Genomic DNA, 26728 nt, shown 5'->3' with positions numbered 1-26728 from the left:
AGCAACGAAAAGCAAAATACTGAAGAATAGGTGTCTTGAACTGAAGGCTTATTTCCAGGCAAGTGGTAGATTTCAAGTTAAATTACCCAGATTCATTAAATATTCCTTCCAAAAAACCAAGTTTTATTAAAACATTAAAGAAATCCAGTAATCTTCAGTCATGTTAATAATATCTAAAATTGCAGTAGCTATTCAGCAAACAATATAGCTTCATTACATACAGCAGTTAACATTTTAAACAGGTTAATAATACTGTTTGTTTTGCTTTAAAGAAGCCTCTTAGTAATCTACAGTCTTCTCAACTGAGTGGTCAATTTAACATCTGGAGTAACACAATCTCCACAAAGTAGACGGAACAAATCAAGGATCGGGAAACAAGCTACTGAAATAACAAAAAAAGTGTAATACTACTGAACACTGTACTCTACAATAAAAGAAACACCTAAGAAATACCGTATTACATCTTTTTAACTTAATTTTGCTACACTTCGCTGGAATTAATGTATTTTCTAAACTTTGGAAGTAATTCTGGCAAATTAACTGCCAGTTCAAAACAAAACACCTGAAAACCTAAAAAGCCCACAACCAATCAAAAATCTCTCAGAGTCATCAACTGAATGCCCAAAACCCAACCACACACAAGAAAAAAACAAACCAAAAAATCAAAACAATTCTAGACAAAGCAATCCAGACTGGAGTACAGCTGTCTGCACAAGCGATGATATTCTATTTAGGTCCTCGTGTCTTCAGGTGCCAGAGGTGGTGATACCAGACACAGTCTGCTCGAGCCACAGATTGCAATCTGAATTTTTAGCATCTTTCAAAATCCTGCCGAAATCCATGAGTTTGCCTTTCCCCTCAGACTGAAGCTTCTGTCAAATGACTACAGTCCTAGAGCTGATCCAGTTTAAAATCAGCCAGTTGTCTTAGAAGTGTCTTAAAACTCACAAAAAAGCAAAAATTAATATTTTTTCATTAAGTAATTTTTTTCTTGAGTTTTCAGTTGATACATTCACCTCATAATACAACATTGCTCCCTTGTATTTCCCCCATCATTTTGATTTGAGAACATAAAAACTGTTTTTAATGCTCTCATTAGCCTGCCAACAACTCTGTTAAATTCATCCAGTAAAAGTAAAGCTGATTTTCCTTAAAGAGTATTAATAGTATTTATTAATATCTTCTCTAATATTTTTAAAAAGAAATTTGCTTACATTTGTAGTTCAGAAACATGAAATTATAAAAAACCTCCAGTCTCTTGACACTGTTTATTCTGTACATATATACTAATTTCTCTATTCAACTAACAATTTGGCAGTTTGCTTTTCAAGCATCTTCATAAATGGGTTCACATAGATTTATACAGTTCTTCCAGGATCTCCTACTCTCTCAAACTCTACTTTCCCACTTCAGATTATTCACTCTCTGTACAGTCCACGAATCTTGAATTACAATTGCTTTGCATTTCTAAGCAGGAAGAATTACACTATGAAACAATATAGTTGGTACAATTAATTCATCTAAAATATAAAATATTTAAATTTTACCTCCTTGCTTTCATCCAAATCTGAGTCACTGCTAAACTCTTCTGTATTCAGATGTTCAAAATCAGACTCTCCAACAGCTATTGGTACTGTAACAGTAAGGCTTGGGTTGTTTATGAATGATGTATAATCACTGCCACCTATAACAGTGGCCATTCCATTTTCATTTTTTCCATAATTCGTATCTCTCCTTAGTTCAGTGATGGCACAGTTGGAAATGCAACGGTTTCTCTCATCATTCAAGTGATCTGTTGCTGTTCTTTGATTTACAGCAGCTTGCTTTCCCAAACAAGACTTTCGGAGACATTCACCTGCCTTTTTCTTCACATAATCTATTCCCTTCTGAATTCTTGCAACAGCAATCTGCAAGTTGTTCATTTCATTATCATCTTCTGTAGCAGTAAGGTTGTCTGAACTAAATGAACTCAGTAGCAAGGCCAGAAAAAGATTCAATACCTAATTTAAAAAAAAAAAAAACCAAAGACAACAAAGCTGATTTTTTTTTCCATTTTTCATTCATATGCTTATGAACCCATTATGAAAACAGGCTTTGTGCTTTCACTTACAGTTTACACTTCTGAAAGTACACAGTAAATAAAATGCAAATGCAATTTAAGCACAAAGGTCAGAAATTAATGATTCTTTGGTACTGTCTGAACAGATTCAACATGTTTACTCTTCTGGCAAATTGCAGCACTTTGACCTGTGCAAAAACACATTTTCTGCATGCTGGTTCAAACTCACAAAAATATTTTTCTGTATGTGACTTAAAAAATGAGGAATGTACCCTTGTTTTTTAACACCCAAGTCACCCTTTTCCCACAGCAAGACAAAACATAGAACATAGATCAGTTATAAAAGCCCAGAGGTTACCCAGAGGAACTCAAATGCCAAAGCAGCAGAGTACCAGCTCTTAATATCTTCAAATCAGCTCTTCAATCAGCTTGGAAGATAAGATAAAAAAATATGTTGGGAACACAGAAAGACAAATGGATAAAACAGCCCATAATATACAGCAGGGATGTCTGCTAATGTAAGAAGTTTTCCTAGAGATATGGAATAATATCAGAATATAGTAAACACTGCGGAAATATTCACATAGGTGGATACTTCAGTCCACAAAGTTCAATCTTCTGGTTTAGAAAACTACTTATGGAGTTCAATCAAGAAACTTCACAGTTCTCTTCATTATAAGACAATAGATTTACAGAAAAATCTGAAGCAGTGGTTGGGCAACTAGAAGCAGCGCTGGCTTGGTTTAAAGATACTCACCTTACTCCTCTCAGCTATTTTATTCCTAAACAATACTTCCAGGATGGTCAATTTAAAATCTCTTCTGCTACTGACAGTTTAGTTTAAAGCAGAGATGTTGAATAACAGAGGGAATGAGAAAAGCAGAGCAATAGGCAGAGGACTTAATGTCTTAAATACTGGCAAGTTAAAAAATGTTTTATATATAAAAAGAAAAATTTATACTCAGGCAAACTAGTGTCAAACTGATGCTTTCCTCTGAAAAAGAAAAAAGCAGATTTAACACAGGCCACATTAGAAGTATCTGTAGAAAGTACTTATGAAATAGGAAGCAAAAAAGCGAAGAAGCAAAAGAAAATATGAAGCAATTGAATCTAGGTTTATTTCCACATAACAACTTCCTTCTAATTGAAGTTTTCTTATTCCATTTGTGTAAAATGCTGGTTGTGCAGAAAGCAGGTCTCAAAATGGCATACATTTCTAAATGAGCCTTCAGAATCCAGAAGCAGTCATTTAGACAGGAGAGATAAGAAAATTTTTTTTATAAAGGCCCAATAGCCTGCCTATGGGTGATTGGAAGCAATGACTAAATCAGTTAGGGAGAAAAGGTCCTGCTCTATCCTCTTCTGCAAACTTTCACCCTGGAAGTCCAACAGTGGGGATGCATTTGCTCTTTTCTCCCTCTCTAGGTAACCAGGAGTAGTCCACAACACCCTGAATACCCGGTGCTGCACACTCCCATCCGTATCCTCTGAATTGCACTCTGGAACCCTAAGGGGGCTCATCCACCAAGCTGAGGACTCTAGACAGGATGAGAAATCTAATAAACACATACTCATAGCAAATCCAAAACAATAAAAATTATATTCAAAAATCACATTTAATAATACTTTTATAATACTTTTATAGTTAATTACTGGTTCTCTTACCTTTTGTATTCTAAATTAGTTGTAAAATGATTTTGGTTACATACCACTAGGTTTCCAATCACCATGACGAGCATGAAAACGATAAGGCACATGGCTTGGCCTGCAACCTCCATGCAGTCCCACATTGTTTCTATCCATTCTCCACACAGCACTCGGAATACAATCAGGAAGGAGTGGAAAAAGTCATGCATGTGCCAGCGAGGAAGCTCACAATCACTGGAGATCTTGCAGACACATTCCTTGTAGCTTTTCCCAAACAGCTGCATCCCAACCACAGCAAAAATGAACACAATGATGGCCAGCACCAGGGTCAGATTCCCCAGAGCCCCCACTGAGTTGCCAATAATCTTAATCAGCATATTTAGGGTTGGCCAAGATTTTGCCAATTTGAAAACTCGCAACTGGAAAAAGAAAATATACAGGCATTATTTATAGTAGTTACAAAAATGCTTTAGAGGTGACAACATATTACAAACTAGCGACTCTCAGCAATAGCAAAAAGAAAAAACTTCAACACGATTCCAACAACCACGACCTTCACAGCATTTCATGAAATCCACACTTTTAAAATGTAATAAATTTTAGATTGTGCTCTTTTTTTACCTGAGTTTATTGTTTGTTGTTGTTCTTTGGGGTTTTTGCTGGGTTTTTTGTTTGGGTTTTTTGTCTTCATTTGTTTCATTTTTTTGGGGTTTGTTTTTATTTTAGCATAGTAGTACTTTTCCACATGAAAGAAACAGCTCACTGATTACAATTGTTCACAAAGTGGATTCTGAATGTTATACACCTTGGACATTACATGTAAAAATACATTAAAATAAAAATACTTTTGTAATAAAATTAAGATTTTTTTTTTTAAGGGGAAAAGAAAAATCAATCTTCTTAAAAATTATTAAACCCATTAATTTTATAATTCCTACATTTTAAAAAACACCTCTAGCCTTCTTGCTCTTTCCAGATATGAAAGTCAACAAGACTACAAATGTTTTCTACTTCTCAATATACATCAAATTGTACATTTCACTGAGCTTTACCCATTCATATTTAAACAATTACAATAAAATTACAGTTTTTCTTTTGAAAGAATATTTGCTTCTGAACAATAAAATGGCACATAGCATTCAATGATACATAATTTTTAAAACATGCCTGGAGAGATATCCTGTGTCACTTACTAAAAGTATACCTAATGCTAAAAGGTGTCTCATTTATATGAATAGTGTTGAAATAAAAAGATAATTCATTAATTAAGGCAGATGTATTATTTACCAATCTGAATGATCGGAGAACAGATAATCCATCCACGTTTGACAAAAAAAGCTCCACCAAACTAAGAGTAACTATAAAACTATCGAAAATATTCCAGCCAACTTGGAAATAATTAAAAGGGTGCATGGCAATTATCTTGAGAACCATTTCTGCAGCAAAAATTCCAGTAAAAACCTGAAGAAAAAGAAATTTATTGTTACTTTATGGATGAATACGAAGAAGTTGAACCAGCAGATAAGGAACAACTGAAGTAAGATCCCCCTTACAGCAGGATGTCACTAAGTAAAACTGTCACAGGCTGAACCCCACCGAGAAGGTAAGTGTATTGGCTAAAAATATCAGTACACAATTTAAATGCTGATACTTTAACACTGTCCTTAAGTCTGTTACTAACATGTATTAGAATTTCACATATTCTAATAACCAAATTGTTTTATTATTTCTCTGGATCCTAATCACCAGAACATCCACTTAGAATAAGCACAGTTTAAGAAGTATGACATATCTGTATTATTGCTGTTATAAGCCAAACAAAGCTACCTCACCAAACTCTACCCACAGACTGTCCACTAGGGATCAAAACCCAGTTGTATCAACAGATACTCTAAGAAAAAGTCACACATTCTTTGCTTTCCAAATTGATATAGTTCAATCGAATAAATGGTCTTCAAGGAAATACATAAATCAACACACAGAAATAGCAGTGAGAAATAATAACACAAAAATAGCATTCAGCTCTTTTTGTGTTATCAATGGAACCTACACGAAGGAGGATTTAATTTGGTTCCTACTTATTTTTGTAATACTAAACAAAAATACGCCGGATTTCTTTCATTTTCATGTAATTCAAACTCTGGCTATTGGAAACTCTATTGAAGAAGTTTTAATACAGAAATCAATCTTTAAGAGACAACATCTCTCAAATACTCTCATATACAACATATTCTAAATGATATTTTTAGTACAATTAAACCTTTAATACTTATTTTATGGGATAACAATAACAATAATAAAAGCAGTTCTATTCCAAAGAGAAACCAGGTTCCAACTGTACAAAATTTTATAGATTGAAGGACTTACCAGATTTCCTACTGTAAGTACAGTGTCAAATTGTTCAGTCATTGGATAATGTTCCATGGCCATAAATAGTGTGTTTAAAACTATGCAAACAGTGACAGCCAGATCAACAAATGGATCCATTACAATAAATTCAACTACACTCTTTACTTTCAACCAGGGTTCACAACATTCCCAAATTAAGAAAGTGTGGGCAAATTTATCCCAGCAAGGTGGACATTTTTTTCTGGATCCTTCAAGTTCTGGAGAAAAAAAAAGAGAAATTTGTATTGAACAAGTTTTGGAGAAAGTGAGGATAATTTTTATCTGCTTTTTCAGATTTTAATCTTTATACCTGGAGCCACTAAGGACATGTGGAGGAACATCCTCAGATTTCCAGGAACTTAATTTATTGTTTCTGACACAAAAGGTTTTAGAAGACAAGAAGAAAACCCTCAAGTGTTCTGAGCAAATAATTTACAACTTGTCTATTTTTAATAACATACAATCTTGTTTTAAAAAACCAAAAAACCATAAAAACTATGCTTCTGATTAGGTACCCTTTTTCAGTAAAACTTTCAACTTCAAAGTCCTCTTAAATGTCTAAGTATATTTATTTTCGGGAAAAAAAACCACATTAATTTTTAGCCTGAATTGGGCTTTGAAAATTATTCAAGTTTTGTTCATGTTTATTTTCACTAGCAGTCATTCCACTATTCCAAGTAATCCTTGTATAAATTACTTCTTCTCCTTATTAACTAAAGCATGACCTTCAATTTTCTCTAATATTTTTAGGGTATAGTTAGTTGAAAATGTATCACAAGGCATTTCTTCCAATAACTGCATTGCTAAGCATAAATAACTAGCATAAAATACATACATATTACTCATTTTAATTAGAATGAGTTTTTTTACATCAGCCTGCTTATCAGATTCCTTCCTTTCTTTTTTCACTATGTACATGCATTTTTTCCCTGTTATTCAGTTCATGTATTTGCAATGGCTACATATTTTTTCTCTTCTGTATTTGCATTATGCTGTAACACCTTTAAACAAGTCTAAGACTACGTCAAGAAAGTTCAAGTATCTACAGTTATAACACACCTTCCATTCTATTTGTGATAACATCAGCTAGACTCATGGCCCTTTCCCTTAAATCAGGATCCTCCAGTAACTCCATTGGTATTTGATACGAACTTGTACGTCTGGTTTTTGTTTCTATTTCTGTGGTAGTGCTCTATTAAAAAAAGAAAAAGAGAGAGAGAAAAAAAGAAAAAACGTGTAAATTAAATTCAACTTTAAACTTTGAAATACTGTGACATTTTTGTTAATTACTATTTTCATTATATGCTTCCTAATACTATTAAGACTTATAAAATATTAAGAAAAACATTCTTACATAATTCCCATATTTCCACTGCATTATACTCAAGTAACATTACTCCACTTTTGAGACAACAAGGAATTTTGGAGAGGGCTACAGCCAAGAAAACCAAGCAAGACCTGCAGAACTTGTGTAAAAAAATTCCCAGTTCTATACTTTCTCTACCAATATTTCTGTTCTAAACTAGTTCATTCACAAGATACTTCTAACAAGTGATTAATGCTAGGAAGATTCTGCAGCAACAACTATTCCACAAAAGCAACTTTTAAAAATCAGTTTTGATCTCTATACCCATTCAAAACTTATTTAAATTATATTTTCTAAATTGAATTGTTATCAACTCTGATTTATTTTACGAATTTCAACTGAAGAAACAGCGTAGTTCTGACTTAATTGATCCCAAAAATGAATACTTGTTTTACATTACTTTATCTTAAAAAATGAAAGCTGTGTTATAACTATAGTATTGAGCACACCTCAGTTATGAAGAAGTTTTGAATGCATAAGGATGGGTAGATTTTTTTTCAGTACATTAAGTAAATGCATGAAAATAAAAGTGTATAAACTGCAAGAAGATTGTAACTGCAAGGCATCTGGCTGATAACTGCAAGGTAGCTGGCTGATGTACTTTCAGGTGCTGTGACCCACATAGAAATTTCTGTTTCATTAAAATAACATTGTCAGGAAAAAACATGCAGATGTCTCTGCTCCATTCCTAAAGCAGTCTGAGGGAAAAGAAAAAATCAAGCAGAATTAAAATATTTTGTTGATTTGGGGTTTTTGGGTTTTTTTAAATTATACCCTGATCCTAGGCAGTGAGCAAATCAGATAATCTTTGAAATCCAGCATATTACCAACAGAGGATCAGAAAATACACTTAAAAGGAGGCTAAACCATAAAGAAAAAAAAAATTGAAATAATCTAATAATGTACAGGAAGCTTAGAGTTGAACATTCCACTTTGGGTTCTAAAACAGATTTAGCAGTGGAACATTACTAATCTGATTCATTAAGCAGATGTATGAATATCCTTGCTTTGCAGGTATGTAAAAACTTACTACTTACTACTTACTTACTACTTTTTTTACTACTTTTGTCTGAATCACTTCAAACCTATTTCATTACAGTAAGATCTACAAAAGCATTCACAACTTCCAGTCTATTCTCAAAGCAATAATTTAATTGAAGCATTGTCTATGCAAGAAAGAAAGGCCATGAAACCTGGAGCAATTTTTAAATTTCGTACATTGCCATCAGTTGCTGCTTTATCTATTATCACCTCTGGCAGAAGTTGTCCAGTAGGAGACAACAGACTGGGCGGCCCATCCACCAAGGAAACCACTCCATTGCAATCCACAGTGCTGTGCATCTTCCCATTCACTGGGAAGAGTGTCAGTCTTCTGGATGACCTACTGGCCTGGCTAATGTTACTGCTGCGCCGTTCGCCGTGTCTGCGCGGCACAAACAGAGAATCTCTTCTGCTCGAATTATCCTCAAACATGCTGTGCTCATCGTCAGCCAAGTCATTTTCAGATCCTCTCTCTCTTCCGTCGTCTCTAAAACTGAAAAAACTTGTTCTGCTACTAGGCCGGGGAGAAAACAGGGAGCCATGAACACTCAGCAAAGACTGCAAAGGAAACATAAAAAATGACGGTCTGAAAATTATAAGTATACAAAATGCATGTCTACATATAAGAAAAACAATAACAAGTTACATTCCCCAGGAATTTGTCCGTGTTATCTTTAATACACTGCCTTAGGCTGATCTCAAAGATGCATTACAGATGAAAGTCAACTGAATGGGTAAATCTACAGTGTACCTAAAACAATAACTGGAGAGGAAAAAAATAACATGCATAAGGCCATAGTAGTTTCAATCTCTGCTTTAAAGAGAAAAAAACCAATATTTCCATAAATCCCAATGATCCACATAGATCATGCACTACATTAAAAGATATCAATACCTTTAGACTTCTAAATTCATACAATATACTTAAATTTACCTTTTGCTAATTAAGAAGGTATTTCTATTTGAGATTAACTAGGAAAATGCAATGCTGCTGTGCATGTTATGGTCCTAAATAACAAAATGAGAGAGAACATAACACCTTTTTGAGGTACACTCCAGAAAAGAGTACCAACAGTAAGTAGGTATTTAAGAGAATGCTACATTATTTTTCTTTTGTTGCTTTACATTGCAAAGTTGCAGTGAAGTTTGTTGGATATGACAGTAATCACAAATTCCAAAAACGATGATTGCATTACTCACAGTACCTGGTGGGGTGATGTAAACGGCTTCCCATAAGTTAGTCTGTTCCCATCAAAAGAAAAACGGAAACTTTTCCTTTTGATACTGCCATCTGATTCAGATTTTGGAAGTTTTTCATCCTTCATGTCATCCTCTTCTCCAGAGAGCTCTCTCTGCCTTCTTTTCTTCCTTCTATTTCTCCTTTCTTTGGCACTTTTCGAGCTAAGCTTGGATGCATCTGAAGAACTATCTGAGGGTGCAGCATTCCCACTTTCACAGCTGTACTCAGTCATCTCTGCTGCAGCTGCTGCTATTGCCTGCCACAGCAATTATTTAACAAGATGCTTTGTAATCACACCATTTTAAAAGGATATAGCCCTTGTTCCCAAGATTTGTATCAAATTACTTCTAGTAAACAACATAGTTGGATTTGTGCAATACTACAAATGAAATTCTGCAGTATGAATGGAATTTGAATGGAGTTCTACTTAGTTTCCATACTATGTTGTCAGCCCACATCAACTACAGCCACAAAGTTCACTAGAAAATATTTGAAAATTAATAAATGTATTAATTCGAGTGAATACAACAGGAAACAAAAGAGCTGAACAGAGTCACTCCAGTCTGTATTAATTTAGTAAACTAATGTTAAATTTTATTGTAAGTAGTTTCCTTAGGCTGGTAGCAGCACAAGTAGCAAAAATCAATCACAAATTTATAGATGAAAATACTTTACACTCTAATCAAGTCTTGAAAACTATTGAAATTATTTATAAGATAAGAATTTGAAAAATCATCATTACAGTTTATTAGATGCTACCCCAAGATAAGAGAGAATTATTTAAAACTATTATATTAGAGACTACTCTTTGTTCTCAGTTCAGAAATTCATTAACACTTTAGATATTATATGTTCAAAAACAATAAAGAGGCAGAGAAAAAGGAGTCTGAAGTATTTGCAAGGTATGTTAAGGAACGGAATTTTTAAAATATGTGAATTTAATTATTGGTTTTAACAAATAGCATGCAAAGAAACACACTAAGGCCCAGACTCTTGACAGAAAATACCTGAGCTGCTTCTTGCTGCTTCCGCAGTTCCTCAAGCTTCAGCTTAATGTCTGCCTCCCTCTGCTCTGCTTCAACAAGAGTAGCCTGGTTTTGCTCTTCATAGGCCATGGCAACCACAGCCAAAATCAAGTTAATCAAATAGAAGGAGCCCAGAAAAATCACCACAACAAAAAATACCATGTATGATTTGCCAACAGCTCGTAGTGTCTATAGAAGGAGAAGAGAAATCAGCTAGCTGGAGAAGAAATGCATCAGTTCTGCAGTTCATAAGCATTAATGGCTTTGACAAGTGCAAAACTAATACTTAGTTGTTTCCTTCTTTAGTAAAATCATACAAGTTTGCTGAATTACAAAGTAATCAAAACAGAGAGTTCTGACAAACCTCTTTCAATGCCTCATAATCTTCGAAAGTATGTGGGATCAGAGTTATAAATGGAAGTCTCATACCACAGGTTGGAGGATTAGAATGCTTACCTAGCATGCTTTTCCTTTGAAATAACCAAATGAATTTAAAATTGCACAATTGAGTAGATAATTAGGAGATGGTATTTATTATAATTAACACATTTTCATATACCATATAATGAAAAGCTACTGTGAGAAAGTTAGTTTATTTCAAGTCATGTATTCTGTGTTATAAAAAACAGGATTAAGAGTACTGAAACTAGGTTCAGGTTTTGCTGTCATGAAGTCTTTTTAGAATTTAAACTCAATATTGATATTTTTGAAAATATCATAAGGCACAAAATGAAATATACACTGAAAAAATTGAATTAAGGATCAAAAAACCTCATGTGCCTCTTTAGAAATCATGTGAGGTTCTGCACTAAGGGTCTGTATCTGCCTAGTTTTGCAACTGAATTAGTTTCCTTTGATAAACTTTGATGGCTAATAATAGAATGGTATGTTATAACGGCCTTTCCATGATTGATTTGCGGCCAGTAATACCCTAACCATAATTTTTAAAATATACTCACCAACTGATAAAGATTTTCCCAATAGTCCTGTGTCATCAGTCGAAACAGTGACAAGAAAGCCCAGCTGAATGTGTCAAAGCTAGTATATCCATAGTTAGGGTTTTTACCAGCTTTCACACAGATAAACTCTTCCGGGCATTTTCTAGGAGAGGGGGAAAAAAAAAGAGAAAAAGGCATAACAATCCATACACAAATTTCATGTAACACTTTTTAAAAAATTTATTATTGTTTCTTGAGCTTCTTATGAAGCTTCAACAGTGGAGGGTGCCGTTATTTATGGCTTAAAATAATTCAAAAATTAGTGAGGAAATTAAAAGTCTGTTCTTTAAAGAATAATCCTGAGACAGCAAACAAGTAATGACAAAATTTCCTTCTATCTCCTTTCAGAATTTTAAGCAAAATAAAGTTTATTATCAAAAGTTTAATATGACCTCTGCAGATATCTCTTCAATCAAAATAATACACATACTGAACACAGAGATTTCAATAGGTGGATACTTCCATGCAGGAAAAAGACAGCCAGCACACATATTTTATGCTGAATTTTGTCTGTCAGTGAGGTTGGCATACCAAATTTCTTGGCTTCTTCACCTCTATGAGCATAATTAACAAATTCTACCAATTTGTCAAGAGCAAATAACCAGCATAGGGATACTTTTACCTCGTGAAATTTTTCATATTGGTTTTGAGAGTAGGTGATACAATCTTGATATCAAGTGTAAGCACACTGTTTCAATTAGGACAGAGGAGGCTCTTCTCCCCAGGACTTCTATAGAAAAACACTATGAAGATTTCTTTTCATGTCTGTGTGTCTATATTTTGTGCATTTACACACATACACAAAATTAACTCATAGTTATGTACATAAATTAAATGTTTACAAAATAATTTGAATGTGTGGGTTTTAAAGCTATTACCAACCAAAACCAAGGAATTGACTGGTCATTCATAAGCATACAGAATTATTTAATATTGTTACCACAACACTGTCACAGAAAGAGAGCAAGACACTGCCATGCATGTAGGTGTCAGACAGAGGAAGCCTGAAGATGTCTTCCTTAAATCTAGTTCTAAATCTCAGCGCTCCATGCCAATTTTAGGACTGAGAAATGGCAGGAAACCCACGATAATGTTCTTACATCATTGATAACACAAGATCTACCTCACTGTGTGGAATTTTCTAGTTACATATGAGCTTTTAAAACAAATTTCCAGCAAAGTATTTTGTCATTTAACATTTTTATTCACTCAAGTGTCTAGCTACTAGGAACCATGACCATATTATTATTGACTGTTACGTTAGGTAACTAAATTAGCTTTTTAAAGCTTAGATTGATATTTTTTACATGTTGCTTAGACAGATAGTACGTCATTTTGAGTGTACCTTACCCTGCATCTGTGCTATTGCCACAAAGCAAAAAATCCTTTGTTCCTTCTGGGCGATAGAAATGACCTAAAAAAAAAAATAAAAAAGAAGAAGTAACATGTTTACAAGAGAGGTGTTTTTTGGTTTTTTTGTGAGCATGAACCTATGTTCAAGCCATCATATTTTGGATGTTCATAATCTGCCATTAATGTTTTCCCAACGGTATGTTCAAATACTGGCAGAATCACAGAATTTCTTAGGCTGGAAGTGACATCAAAGATCATCTGTTTCCAAAACCCCTGCCAGGAATGGCATTAAATAGATCAGGGCCCCATGCAACCTGGCCTTGCACACTTCCAGGGATGGAGCATCCACAACCTCTCTGGGCAACAATTTAAAAACACATTGCAAAAATAAAATCCTAGAACAATGATTAGGACATAAATTACATATTCTTTTCTTGAGTTATTGCACACTGAATACCCTTCCAAAATAGATAAGAAATAGAAAATACAAAACTTAAAAGTCCTCTTATTCGGTAAGTAGATTGTAATCAGATAAAGCCTATCTTCTTTAAAATGGAACTTTTATAATGGCTTTCTGGCAACTTTGAAGTCAGAGCAACATTAACTAGCACATCCTGTGACTATTTCACATCCTGGGAAAATATGAAGACAGCATTTAAAAACAAGACAGGTGTTCAAATTGCAATTTTTTTATAGCTGCTGTACTATAAACAACTTTACAGAATTGTTCTTTTAATTATTAGGTGGTAGCCTTCAGAAAAAGAGAAATATATGTTATTAATGGTTAAAAATTGTGCTGTCCTTAAAATAAAAGACAAAAAATATACAATTATAAACATGGCAATGAATTAGAGAAGTTTGTAAGAGTGAGAGTAGACCCCATTTAGTGAAACCTAGGCAAACTGGAGAAACGGGCTGACAGGAGACATACAATTCAGCAAAGACAAATACAGCTGTGTATCAGGAAGGAAGAGCCCCTTGCAGTGATACAGGCTGGGAACTGACTGGTTGACAACAGCTCTGCAGAAAATGCACTGGGAATTTTGCTGGACAGAGAGCCAGGAGAAGCTGTCAGCAGTGTGCCCTGCAACCCAAGAAAGGCAGCAGCCTCCAGGGCTGCAGGAACAGAAGGCCAGCTCACAGAGCAAGGGAAGTGACTGCACCCTTCAGCTCTGCACTCACTAGACTATACCCAGAGTTTTGTGTCCAGGCTGGGCACCACAGTGCAAGCAGACATTGACAAAATGGAGCAGAGGGTCCCCAAGGTCACGAGGGGGCTGAAGCATTCACTGTGTGCCAAGAGGACAAGGAACATGTGTGTGTTCTGCCCAGCAAAGGGAAGCTCTGGGGAGCATTGAGAAGCATCCAGCAACTATAAGGAAGTTATCAAGGGGACAACCTGTCAAGAGACAGGTTCTTCTCAATTGTGCATGGCAGAGGAATGACAGACAACAGGCATAATTACAAACAGAGGTTCTGACTAGCTAGAAGGAGAAACTTTTCATCATAAGGATAGCCAGGCACTGAGATCTCAAAAAGAGACAGAAATCTGAAAAAACACTATTATCTCAACTAAATCAATCTTCTGTTATTCTCAGCTGATTTTTCAAGCTGACAAAGCTTTCGGTTTTCATAGGTTTTGTATTTGAATAGTCAGAAACAGCTCATAATTTATGAATATAGGAGGATGAATAATACTTGAACATAGAAGGATTCTAAACGGAACATTTAAATATAGCAATGCCAAAATCTACCATCCAAAACCAGTACTTATAAAGCAGCTGACACTGCACAAATGATCATTATACAAATGATTACGAATAGTTCTATGAAAAAGGAGGAATACAAACAAAACCAGACAAAACAGTCTTGGCTATATCAGCACTCGGTAGACTCCCAACAGAGACAAAACATGTAGCAGAAAAAGCAACTGACATGCTGGACATTTTATTTCTTTTAGATTGCCACCTGCTGCAAACTGGAAATAGAGAATCTATGTACTGTATAATCTGTATCAGAAGTGAGCATTCACAAATGTTCTGCAGCATATAAACTATCAACCAAAACTGCCCCAAAAGCACTACCACTACTCAATTTTCACTCCATCCCTCCTTAGGTAAATAAAATAGCTAAAATGATAGATATCACAGAAAACATAAACACAGTCACAGAATTTAAACAATTCAGAACTACAGAAATACATTCCAAAAATACAGAAAACAGCAGACAGCTTTAATGCCCAATGTTAAAAATGGGAGAAAATCTGGTTCATCAAAAGTCAGTCTGTAACAACTGTATTTCCCTTTACTTTTTGTGAGAGTCACTGAGGAGGAAAGCTATCATCCATTATCCTATAAATTTGTTTTTACTTAAATACAATATTTTTACAATTAATCACTAAGCAATACTGTGTAAATCCACTTCTAGTACAAACCCACACAGGAAAACTGATTTTTGGCCATTAGAGAAGTTATTATACGACACCTCACAGTTCATTGTGTATTACAACGTTACTGATGCTATCACTTAAAAGGTCAGACATACTAAACATAAGCATCTGCATGTTTATGAACCAGACTGGATGTTATCTCTTCAGTCTACAGAGATTAAGCTTGCTGGAAAATATCTGGATAAAAATGTCTTTTTCAGTCCCAAGCAACAAATCCTAAAGCTGAATACCATCTCTTTTCCTACTAGAAACTCGGTTTGGGGAAGTGTATATCCATGAAAGCAATTGGTTTGTTACCTTCATCTAATAATAAAAGCAGATCTTAACTTGGCTCTCTTATTTATCTACTGCTTCTCTGTCTTTTTTTATACCCTAAAGGCCTAAATAAATTGGTTTTGTTCAGCCTTGAGAAGACTAGGGAGAGAGCAGGTGGGGAGGGATGGATGTGTGAAGATCTTCACTCTACCTACAAGTATAACATGAAAGACTGTAATGAAGATAGAGCCTGACTCATCTCAGGAGCGCACTCCACAAAGATAAGAGGTGATTAATAGAAGTTTGAGCATGGGAAATTCTAAAATGATATTCAAGAAAGTTTCTGTGAGACTGGTCAAATGCTGGCACGCACTGCCCAGAAGAAGCTGTGGCATCTCAATCCCTAGAGATACTAAAAACTTGACTGGAACAAGGGGTTGAGCAGTCTGCTCTAATTGGACCTGCAGCTGAGCAGCAGTTGGACTGTGGAGATCCTGTCCAACCTGCATGATTCAATGATTCTAAAACTAATCTAAGCCTCTACAAACATTTCTAATGGAAAGAGCAATCATGTCAGCATGAGTCTGGGATGCAATATACAAATTCCTATTCTTTGACATCCAACTGAATTTTTTATCTTCAGTCTGCAGTGTGACACAGTTATCTTGTGACTGTGTGTTTGCTTATATACAAAAAAAATAGCAAGTTACAACAGTCTTTCTTACTTTCGTCATTAATGTATGCTGTCCAGTCAAATTCTGTATCGTTAAAGTATGGAACTACGTATTTTTCAAAAGCTGTTGAATTTTCTGATGGCCAGAACAGGCATTTATTCTTCAAGTTGCCCATGAACAACTGCAGTCCTATCAGTGCAAATACACTCAGGCAAAACACAGTCAGGATCATCACATCTGAGAGCTTCTTCACAGACTGAATCAGGGCTCCTACAATAGTCTTCAAGCCTGCAAACAGAGGCAGATCTTTACCATAATATTTTATCTTTAAATAAGCAAAAATGCAATGTAAACATCTCCAACACACTACTAAATACCATGCACAGCTTCAAAAAAACAGTCTTAAAGCATTTTTCAAAGGAAAATGTACCAATAAGTTCCATCATTCCTGAAAAGTAATTTGAAAATATGAATGGGAATGAATGGCATACATTCAAAAGCACCTGCTATTCAAATCAAGAGTTTTCAATTCATGCTCTCTATACATATACAATACATCTAAAGAAAATAGTTGATTTTATTTTCTTTTTGATGCCTCTTGCTCCAAACCTTTGCCAGTACTCTCTTTCAATACACAACATTTGGTTCTATAACAGAAAACAAAAAGAGACCACAATCTTATTTCAGTAGTAATTTTAATGTCTGCATTCTAATGCATTGTCTTCTGTTGGAGGTGGGGTTTGGTGAAGATAGGCATCATAAGCTAATAATAATTACATCATGCAATCCCCATGCTACTCTTTATTATCTTATTCCTCTGTCAGGGATTCAACTTTTACAAAACACCAAAATTTTCAATCCCAAATGTCTTTCACAAATACATATAAGTAACATTCACATTAAAAAGACTCCTTAATGTGGGAGAGAAAATTTGACATAATTAGATGGAGGAATATACAGGCCATGTAAATGAGATCTTCATGCAATTGACTATTAAACTCTGAGGCTGACTGTTTTAGAGAATTAGAAAAGGAAATGAAATGGAAATTAAGAAAAAAACCTGGATGTTTCTGTTAAAAACTAGAGTTCAGCTTCTCTGCAGTTTCAGTCAGCCTCAGTGTTTAACCTCGCTCTCACCTGGAATGACTGATATTGTTTTCAAAACTCGGAGAACTCTGAATGTTCTCAACGCTGAGACATTGACCAGGTCCACAAACTCTGTCACATATCTGTAGTGAGGGATTCCACACACAAACACAATGACAGCACACACAAAATTAAACGGAGGTGATGTAGAGTGTCTACTATTTTACACAGTTACTTCTTACCTGGAATTACAGAAATAGTTTTCAAAGCTCTCAATACTCTGAAAGTTCGAAGAGCTGAAAGATTGCCTAGGTTTACAAATTCTGTTATATACCTGTAGGATTAAATCACAGTTATTCAGAATTGAGGCAGAGTTTATACTACTTACCTGGACCTGAAATCCAGAAATCCTATTTTTTTTAAAGGGGTAAGTTTAAATGAAAGATTTGCATTCATATTTTCTTGTTTCAATTAAGTTTGCCCTAAGAAATTCACCCCTCAGATTTTCCATTAACTGCAAATGTAAAATGAAACCTGCTTTTGTTTTTAAAATCCTATTTTAAATTGATTTTTAGTGGTATCTTCTGTACTATGGAACAGTCTACTAATTCTGCTATGTGCTACATTAGTGTAAAACATTCAAGTGGAAAAACCTGAAACACAACTCATCTACAATTCATTTCATATGAACTAATAGAAGCCAAACAAACTATTACAGGTTCAAAAAAATTTCTGTTATTTTACTTGAAAAAATATTATATACTTACGCAAAGGAAATGACAACAAAATCAAGCCAGTTCCAAGGGTCACGTAGGCAAGTAAAATCATTTATACAGAAGCCTCTTGCAAAGACTTTTACTAGAAATTCAAAAGTATAAATTCCAGTGAAAGTGTACCTATGAGAAAATATTCAAGTAAAAGTTAAAGATTGTTGTGTTGTTCAGTGATACATCATGAGCATACAGGAAAATAACTCAAACCCAGTAATCAGTACAGGTACTGAACAGCAGTTATAAACTCACATAAAGTATGAATGTTTTCCCACCATTCTTTTGTGAGATAATAGGATTATATCTACTTATTTTGTCCAAAAAATATTTTTGCAGTTTCTAGCACAGAAGACATTTTAAATTTCAGCACTAATAATAATCATGAATAACATGAAAAAAAAATTTTGTTCAAATAACATTTGAGCACGGTTACCACATCAGAAATAAAGTCCATGGGTAAGTGAAACCTAGTATTTACTGAAGGTACTTGATAGCTGACCAGGTAGACTTAAGAATGATAAACAATAATCCTCAGCAGAGGTATTTTCTTTAAACAGTGGGTGTGTCCCATTATTAGATTCTGCTACACAAAATGAAGGTGTTTCAGAGGGGCTATAGAAAGCAACTTCCACACTGAAAAGCAGTACTTTTGGCCTGAATGACCATTTTCTTCTTCTAATGATACAGAACAGCTAGAGAGGGAGAATGCATGAACATATTGCTTGCATGAACATTCTGAGGAAAAGTACAGTAATTTCACGACTATAAGGCGCACCGGACTATAAGGCGCACCCCCCCGGATTCGGCAAAATTCGCAACTTTGTAGATCAGATAAGGCGCACCGGACTATAAGGCGCACTTTTTTTTTTTTTTTTTAGCGAGGCTCCGCCCCCAGCTCCCCCCGCGCGGTTGTTGGCCAAGGCCACGCCCCAACCCGGCAGCCATTGGCCCCCGGGCCTGCCTGTATCCGCCATTCCGTGCGGCATCCCTGGGGCCAGGGAACGCCTGCCGCCACTCCGTGCGGCGTCCCCGGGGCCAGAAAATGCCCGCCGCCGCTCCGTGCGGCATCCCCGGGGCCGGAAAATGCCCGCCGCCGCTCCGTGTGGCATCCCCGGGGCCAGAAAATGCCCGCCGCCGCTCCGTGCGGCGTCCCCGGCGCCAGAAAATGCCCGCCGCCGCCGGAAAAGGCCCGCCGCCGCTCCGTGCGGCGTCCCCGGGGCTGGAAAATGCCCGCCGCCGCTCCGTGTGGCGTCCCCGGGGCTGGAAAATGCCCGCCGCCGCTCCGTGTGGCATCCCCGGGCCGGAGAAAGCCCTCCGCCGCTTCGTGCGGCGTCCCCAGGGCCCCGCTCCTCTGGAGTTCCCTGGTGCTCCGGGTGCCCCCATGTCGGCGGGCTTGCCCCGCACCGCCACTGCCCTGCCGCCCATCCCTCGCTCGGTTCGGCGCACTGCGGCCCCGTCGGCCCCTATCGGGCTGCGGCCCCGCTGACGCCAGCACCGCAGCCCCGCTGGTTGCGCCTGCCCCTATCAGCTGTGGCGCCGCTGCCCCCAGCACTGTGGTCCCGTCGGCTCAGGCCACTGCGCACAACAAAGTTACAAAGTAGTAACACCTCCCTGCCCATGCTGCTCCCGGTACCTGGGGCACCCAGGGCCGCCCCCTGCCTTCCTGCCCTTGCTGCTCCCCGTGCCAGGGGCTGCCCGGGGCCGTGCCCCGCCTTCCAGCCCGCGCTGTTCCCGGTGCCTGGGGCCGCTGGGGGTCACGCCCCGCCTTCCAGCCCGCACTGCTCCCTGTGCCTAGGGCAGCCCGGGGCCGCGCCCCGCCTTCCAGCCCGCGCTGCTCCCGGTGCCTGGGGCCACCGGGGGCCGCCCCCCGCCTTCCAGCCCGCGCTGCTCCCCATGCCTGGGGCTGCCCGGGGCCGCCCCCCGCCTTCCAGCCCGCGCTGCTCCCTGTACCTGGGACTGCCCGCGGCTGCCCCACCATGGCTACTTGGCGCTCCCGCGGCGCCGCCCCCCCTCGCGGCTCTCACTTCCGGGGTGGAAAAGTTTGCAACTTTGTAGATCAGATAAGGCGCACCGGACTATAAGGCGCACTTCCGGGTTTAGGGAAAAATTTTAGTCATAAGGGTGCGCCTTATAGTCGTGAAATTACTGTATTTATCATCATTTTGTTCAGAGAAAAAGGTTAACAATGTCACAGCTTCTTTCCTTCACAGATCTTGCAGAACAGTGCTGCTTTGGCTTGCATCTAGGATCAAACTCCAAGTAGGAAAAAGGAGAATACTGGTATCACACAAGTAAGTAAAACTGCATGGTCTAGGTCTGAATTTATCTTTTCATTTGAAAGCATGATAAAAATTATTAGCCTATTTAAGAATACTTACTCTACGTTCTTTGCCCATTCTGGGAGATTCCTCCATGTCATAAATACACAATTTGCCAAAATAGTGAGCATAATGACCTTGTTGAACCATGTTGACTGTAGTTAAGGAACATACCCCTTTTAAAAGCCAAATTTGCTCAACACAAAATACAAGGAATTGACCAGGACATCAAATTCTGACAACATGTACAATACAAATCAGTTTACTATCACTAGCAATGTCATAAATAATGCAAAGCTTTTTCACAAGAATGATGGTTATACACCTACCACAGAATAATTTTAGGTTGGAAAAGACCACTAAGGTCGCCAAGTCCAACTTTTGACCTTCACTTGTCAACTAGACCACGGCACTACGTGCCACATCCAGTCATTTCCTGAACACCTCCAGGGATACTGACCCTACCACTTCCCTGGGAAGTCCATTACAATGTTTGGAAACCTTTTTTGTGAAGAAATTCCTCCTGATGTCCAACCTGAACTTCCCTGGTGGAGCTTGAGGCCATTTCCTCTTGTCCTGTTGCTTATTACCTGGGAGAAGAGGTTGACCCCCCCACCTGGCTACATTCTCCTTCCAGCAAGTTGTAGAGTGTGGTAGGGACCCTCTGAGCCTCCTCTTCTCCAGGCTAAACACACCCAGCTCCCTCAGCTGTTCCTCATAGGATTCACTCTCTAGACCCTTCACCAACTTTGCTGCCCCTCTCTGGATAGACCTTAATGTCTTTCCTGAACTGAGGGACCCAGACCTCAAGGTGTGACCTCACCCCCAGAGCCGAGTACAGGGGGACAGTCATTGTCGTGGCCTTGCTGGTCATGCTATTCCTGATCCAGGCCAGGATGTCATTGGCTTTCTTGGCCATCTGGGCACACGCTGGCTCGCATTCAACCAGCACCCTCAGGTCCTTCCCCACTGCGCTGCTTTCCAGTCACTCTGCCCCCAGCCTGCAGCACTGCACGGGGCTGTTGTGGCCAACATGCAGGACCCAAGACTTGGTCATGCTGAATCTCATGGCTCTTGGTCTGGCCCATTGATCCAGCCTGTCCAGGTCCCTCTGCAGGGCTTTCCTACCCTCCACTCCAGCAGACTGACACTGACTAAACTTGGTGATATCCACAGATCTGCCAAGGGTACACTCGCTCCCTTCAATCAGATCACCCATAAAGATTTTAGACAGCGTTGGGTTCAATACTGCATCTTATGGAACTCCACTAATGCCTTCTCTCTGTCTGAATTTAATCAGCAGGTTAAGTGACTAATCTTAGCTCAGATTAATTTTCAAAGAATTAAAAGCAGGAACACATTCAAACACTAAATCAAAACTCCTAGTGTTAACATTAGTGATATTAATCAGTATTTTTAACAAACCACTTGAAAAAGGATATGAATGAACCAAAATCTTAATAGCTAGCCTCCTAGTGATATTGAAAGGAGATAAAAGGTACAAGGCAGGTGTGGCACTGAACCTGTGGATTGTCTTCGCTTTATCCAGTACTATAAATGTCTTTAAAAAATAGACAAAAAGGGCATGGGGGAGCAGGGTTAGGAAATTAAGGATACATTTTAGCAACCTTGCCATAAGAAACACAGCTTACATACATCTAAGTAGCCAAACTTATTTTCAGTACAACTATGGAAGGAAACAACAGATTCTAAATTTTCACATGAGCAATGAAAATGTTACACCATGCATTCTTTGTCTCTGTGCTTTTGAAATCTGCATTTCAGATTTCATTTTCTAGGATTAAATAATTACATTAAAACTATAATTTAAAATGTCACTTTTTACATTTAAATTTAATGCAGCTCTTTTACTTGCATTTTAGAACAAAGCTGGCAATGCAAAATAAGGCACCTAAATAACCATTTCATCATGTTAAAACTGCTTTTGGGGTGAGACATCCTTCAAAATCCTTGGCTCTACTGCCTTTATTGCTTGCGCAGTTGTCACTAGTATCATCAATGTAGCCATTTCTGATTTTGAATAGGAGACACAATGAAAATATCACCTAATGAAATCTTAATTCTATATTTAATTCTATATTTAATGATTATTCTATCAAAATCTAATATCCAAAAAAAGCAGGTTAAAACACTGAATATTTCTGCTTTCCAATGACATTTTACTGTAAAAGAAATAGGTCATTTGTCAATAGTGTTTGTGAAATTAAGAGAACAAGAACTAAAATAACTAAAAAAATTACTTCTGATTATTAGTCTTCAACATTTTATACTAGAAAAAAGAAACTGCTTTAATTAGGTCGCTTATTACAGATATAATACAGCTCTTTGGTAAAATTCTTATCTTGCAAGATATTATTTTGTTGAGTATCCAGTACTTAATTTCAAGAACCCATTCTATGTTTTTAATTCGAAATGCATTTTATTGATTACACAATAGAATTACCACTTGCTGTTTATTTTGTACTGCCTATTAAATGCAAACTCAGGGCTTTTTTTCTTTCTTGACATAATTTCACTTCATATGCCTACATAAAAATAACTTTCCTTCATCTGCACTTACCAAAGTAAACACCTTGCTCTTTTCTTCCTTTTTTATCATTATGTATATAAATGAAACTGAATCAGGAAATGTCAATTTAGATTGTCTTCAGGTCTACCTAGGGCCTGTAACACAGACCCATAAAGACTGGTTTGGTCTTTACACTTTTTTTTTTAATTTGGAAAAAAAATGTTTTTCTGTTTTCAGGAATGTTTGACAGTGATTGCTCTGTCATATGACTGAACGAGCACTTTGTCTAAACACTTCTGTAATGAACTAGATCTCAGATACCATGTTTCTTAAAAAAACCTGGAGTACCCAGAGAGATGGGAAGTTTTCAAATGGTTCAGCCTTAAATCAGATCTGAAGAGAATACAGGACACCTAATATAAAATCCATTAACTGAAATATCATAACATTAGACATTGAAAGAAAAGAGCCCTTTTTTTTTTTTAAAAAAAAAAAGGCAACTTAAGCAAGAATTACAGTTGTCTTTACAGTGAAATCATAATAATTGACATGATAGCACCTACTGCATAATGCTTTCAAACAGTGCTTCTGACCAACTTCCCAGCAGAGCATTTATCAGGTTATAGTTAAACAGGAGTGTTCTAATTACATTCTTAATACAAAACACTTACTTTTTTATTAATGTAATATGGGTCCAGGTCCTCCAGGGGTTCAGACACCATTCCTGGAGGAATATCACCGTAAATAAATGGCAGTGTCTTTCCTGCCTCTAAGTCATTACTTGGCTTTGGGTGATTTTCTTCAGCATCATCTGTAGGCTCATCTTGGTGACAATTAAATTTTTCATCAGCAATACGTTTTTCAATAGCTGCAAGAGACTCTTCGGTGAAATAGAAGAAGCTGTCAGGTCCTGGTGGCACCAGCATTGCCCGTGCCATCTTTTCATTCTGCGGATGTTAAAGGCTTTTAGGCTCTTGTGCAAGAAGATCCTAGGAGGACATGTAGGAAAAAGAAAGAAGAAATAGAAGGTCGCACCACCAACAAAATCCACAAATAAAATCTTTTGGTATAGCCAGCATCTGCCTCTCTTCTCTTTATAAAGCCTTGTAGCAAGATTTATTTCAATTCACAGTCAGATATTTAACAGAAAATTAGCTACTCATGGCAAAGAGATAGAAGTTAAGAAGAAAAAAAACAAAGAAAGAAAAAAAGAGATCAAATTTTCTTAGTTTAATTCAGATTAATACCTCAGAATAATAAAAAAAGGAAAAACATTCTCACTTTCCCTAGTATAACATTAAGTTACCTTATTGTGAAAAAGTAAAAGATGTTTTAGCACAGTTAAGTACTGCAGTCAATGGTCACAACCTCTAACATACATATTTATATATTTTTGGCACACCACCATAAAAAACCTTGCATTTATATTACAAAAATAGAAAGAAAAAACATGCTATTTTTATTCCTCTCCATTTCTGATGGCAAAATTACTCCATCTGGTGGCTTATACTATGATTGCCAAGTTGATATCTATGTTATACTACTAGGTACTATAAAAACACATTGTATATTTAAAGCCATATTCACAGGCAGAAAGTAACTGGCCTGAAGTTTAGTCTTTCCCTTTTAGGTTTTCTGATTCATATCTACCTGATTTTCAACTGTAATTTTTTGATGGCACTATCTCGGAAATTAAGGAAGTTTTGATAGATGAAATGTTTTAGATTTATACAAAAAAACATAGCATAATCAAAATTACAGTGCTCTCTTTGAGACCAAGGATATTTTTAAAATACTTAAAAATAACAAATTCATTAAATTACAACAATCATTAATTGATCATTTCTTTCTAGGTTATATTTTTCACACTGAGTGTACAGTTAACACTTAAGGGTGCAGTGTCTTCAGAATAAACCAATTTTTTTGTACAGAAACGAGACGGAATCCAGTCCCACTTGCTCAGAGTCATTAAGTGTTGCAGCTTTTGTCAACACAACATTGTGGTGAGTTGACCTTGGCTGGCTGCTCTTCCACTCATGCTCCACGAAAGGAACTGCACAGGGGACAATGAAGTGAAAAAGGTCTGGTATTAAAATAAAGACAAGCAGATCATTTACAAATTACTGTCATGGGCAAAACAGACCCAGGGAAAAATAACTTACTGTCAATTAAAACAGAATTGGAAGGTAAAAAGCATCAATACTAAAATAATTTTCCCTTTGCTCAAACTTCACTGTTTCACTCTCAACTCCGACTACTCCTCCCTTCCCAAGAGGCATGGGGAAGTTGGGGAACGGGGGTTAGGGTTAGACACATACCAAAAGAGACACAAAAAGAGGGAGGGTTCTTTACACTGACTAGTAAAGAGGTGAGAAATTTCCTAAAAAATAATTATAGAAATCAGACATTTTTCATGTCAACTGCTAAGCACTTTAAGAAAACACAGACAGGGTTTTTTTCTCTGAAAAAGAAAACCTGAGAATGCCAAGTCTTTTGTTATTTATTTAAAAATGCCTAATCTCACCTGTTCCATCTTAAAACGATTCACCTTTTTCAAATGCAAGATTTGTTTAGCCTTTTGGTGCAAATCCTTAGCACCAGTGAACCTCAAGATCTGCCCAGTTGTACTTGGACTGAGAACCAGCTGGGTCTCAAAAGCTACTTTTCCTTCAGAAGCTGAATGATACTTGTGGCTCTTAATACTCTGGAAACCTTCACCAGCATAAAGGGAGAGAGATCTGTCTTCCAAGGAGGAACACCAGGATCTCTTTCTATAAGCATCATTTTTACCTAAGAGCTAAGGTAACACAAGTATTAATTGGTACCTTTAGGTCATTTATTTAGCTTACAACTCTGGAGGTTTTTTTAATAAAATTGAGGGGCAGATATTTTATGCTTCTTCATTTGTAAGCTGAAAATTCCTAAGAATTTTCTTAGTGCAAGCAGCTGAGTCTACATATTAATGTCAAGGAAAGTCTTTCAAGCAGGGGCTTTCTCCTACACCAAGGTGGTAGCAGTATTTTTTCGTAAAAAAAAAAAAAGTCTATAATACATATGAATGACTTTTTACACACCAGTACTGCATGTATTGTAACAGATTCTGAGGACAGCAGTTGTAATAAAATTTGTATTTCATGAATGATCCAAACAGCAGTTAATGCCATTATAAGTAGTCCACACACACTCAATTATCTAAAATGGTTAGATGGTTGCACAAAGTCTTTTAGAGCCTGAAGAGACAAGAAAGCAAGATCTACAACTATCAGACCAACTTCCATCTTGTAACGAAATAAAATAGGAGATGTACATATGGTGTGGCCCTGCCACAGGAATGTTGCTCTTTACAGGCTGAATAAAATGAAAGCTTTTCAGCACATCTACACACCACTGACCAGTCCACCACGCCTACAAACAAGTAGGAGTACATTTGGCAGTCTAAGAAACAGGCAACTTTATGTTTCAATGATTATCTTCAGAAACAAACATGACAACAAAAAAAACCCAACCAAACAAAAAAAAGGAGATACTG

The 26728-nt window shown here is 37.0% G+C and overlaps 1 long non-coding RNA gene and 1 pseudogene across 2 annotated transcripts in view; one reads left to right on the top strand and one right to left on the bottom strand.

Moving 5' to 3' along the window:
* The window catches only part of LOC116998535, a 68841-nt pseudogene that overhangs the window by 24540 nt on the left and 17573 nt on the right, over nucleotides 1–26728 (bottom strand).
* The window catches only part of LOC116998536, an 84671-nt gene that overhangs the window by 52851 nt on the left and 5092 nt on the right, over nucleotides 1–26728 (top strand). The window contains exons 2-3 of one of the 2 annotated variants that reach the window (XR_004418426.1): nucleotides 20562–20642; nucleotides 24068–24154. This is a non-coding gene — a long non-coding RNA (uncharacterized LOC116998536). Of the gene's footprint in view, nucleotides 1–20561; nucleotides 20643–24067; nucleotides 24155–26728 lie in introns of those variants that run through there. The other variant, XR_004418425.1, reaches the window with a different exon arrangement.

This window comes from Catharus ustulatus, chromosome 7, assembly GCF_009819885.2.
Source record: "Catharus ustulatus isolate bCatUst1 chromosome 7, bCatUst1.pri.v2, whole genome shotgun sequence".
NCBI classification, from domain to species: domain Eukaryota; kingdom Metazoa; phylum Chordata; class Aves; order Passeriformes; family Turdidae; genus Catharus; species Catharus ustulatus.
This window is presented reverse-complemented; position numbering and strand designations above follow the sequence as displayed.